We start from the raw sequence: 1522 nt of genomic DNA, 5'->3' as shown, positions 1-1522 counted from the left end.
ATGGCAAATAAATACATGAGAAAATATTCAACATCATTAGTCATTCAAGAAATGCAAATTAAAACAACATTGACATTCCACCTTACCCCAGTAAGAATGGCTAGCATTAAGAAATCAACCACATCATTTTTATCCATGCATCTGTTAATGGACATACAGGCTGCTTCCAAGATTTGGCCACTGTGAACTGTGCTGCTCTGAACATCTGCATGCATGTGTCACTGTGGTGTGATGTCCTTAATTCTCACAGGATAATAGCTAGAAGATGAACATCTGACTTGGATGTACTATTGAGCATAAGTTTACTAAATAATCCCCATGCTGATTTCCACCAAAGTAGTTCCAGTTGATATTGCCACACAAAATGAAGAAGCACACGCTAGTTATCACTTACTATAAATTGATCCCTTTTGGGTAGCCATTTGATTGCAATTGTGTTAAATCTGTATAACAGTCTTGGAAGTATGGCCATTTTGACTCTGTTGGTTCTGCCAGGAGGGGAAAGCTCCCCATTTTCTGATATCCTCTTCAGCTTACTGTAATTTTCATAGTCGAGGTCCTTCACTTCCTTGGTTAGGCTAATTCCTAAGTATTTCATTGGGGCTAGGGATTCAGCTCAGCGGCAAAAGTGCCTGCCTGGCAAGCGGAAGGTCATGAGTTCGGTTCCCGGTACCGGAGAAAACCCCAAAAAAAAAAACAAAAAAAAAACCCTAAGCTTTTCATTTTTCTATTGTGACAAGTATTATTTCCCTCAGGTGTTTCTCTCTAAGTTTATTACTGATGTAAAGGAACTCTGTGATTTTTGTGTGTTGCCCTTGTAACTTTCTACACTACCAAGTTTGATTATTAATTAATAGAGCTTTGGGGGTCTTTTATGTAGAGGATCACGTTATCTGCAAATAAGCATAATTTAATTCTTTCTTTCATACATATGTCCCCTTATTTCTTGAAAGAGTTCTAAGATTTGAGTCAGTTTCTTCCACATTCTGGGTGATCTACTTCTCTCTTTTTTATTTTTTTCTCTCCCCCAGGTGTGATTTTCCAGAGTGTCAGTTCCAAATCTTGGAGCCACTGAATTGCTACCGGTCATCACTCTGCTATTTTCCAGCACTGAAGGCTTGAAGGTAACCCACAGCTATGAACAATATGACCTCACATGGCCTGGCTTCCCCTGTTATCAGTCCAGAGTCCCTGGGGAGGGTGGCTGTACATAAACTGCTGAAAATTCTACTGAGTGGTTTGAGGTGGAAGAACCCATGGAGTCTTGGCCTTGTTCCAAAGGGGCCACAGTCAGTAGAGGGAGCTACATACGGTTAGTAAATGGAGGACCCCAGGAGTAGACAGACCGAAGAAATGGGTCCTTTCTGAGGATTGAGGGTGTCTGCAGCGCAGAAACAACAGATCCCTGAGAGTCTTCCTGTTCTCCAGGTCAGCCCCGGGAGGCTCGATTTGGCATGCTCACTTCTACCAGGGGCAGACAGGAGTCTTGCAGGGGATGAGGACTATGGGAGATCAACTCAGC

This window comes from Chinchilla lanigera, unplaced genomic scaffold, assembly GCF_000276665.1.
Source record: "Chinchilla lanigera isolate Chin_1 unplaced genomic scaffold, ChiLan1.0 scaffold00097, whole genome shotgun sequence".
NCBI classification, from domain to species: domain Eukaryota; kingdom Metazoa; phylum Chordata; class Mammalia; order Rodentia; family Chinchillidae; genus Chinchilla; species Chinchilla lanigera.
The sequence above is the reverse complement of the archived record's forward strand: the minus strand, read 5'-3'. Positions refer to the sequence as shown.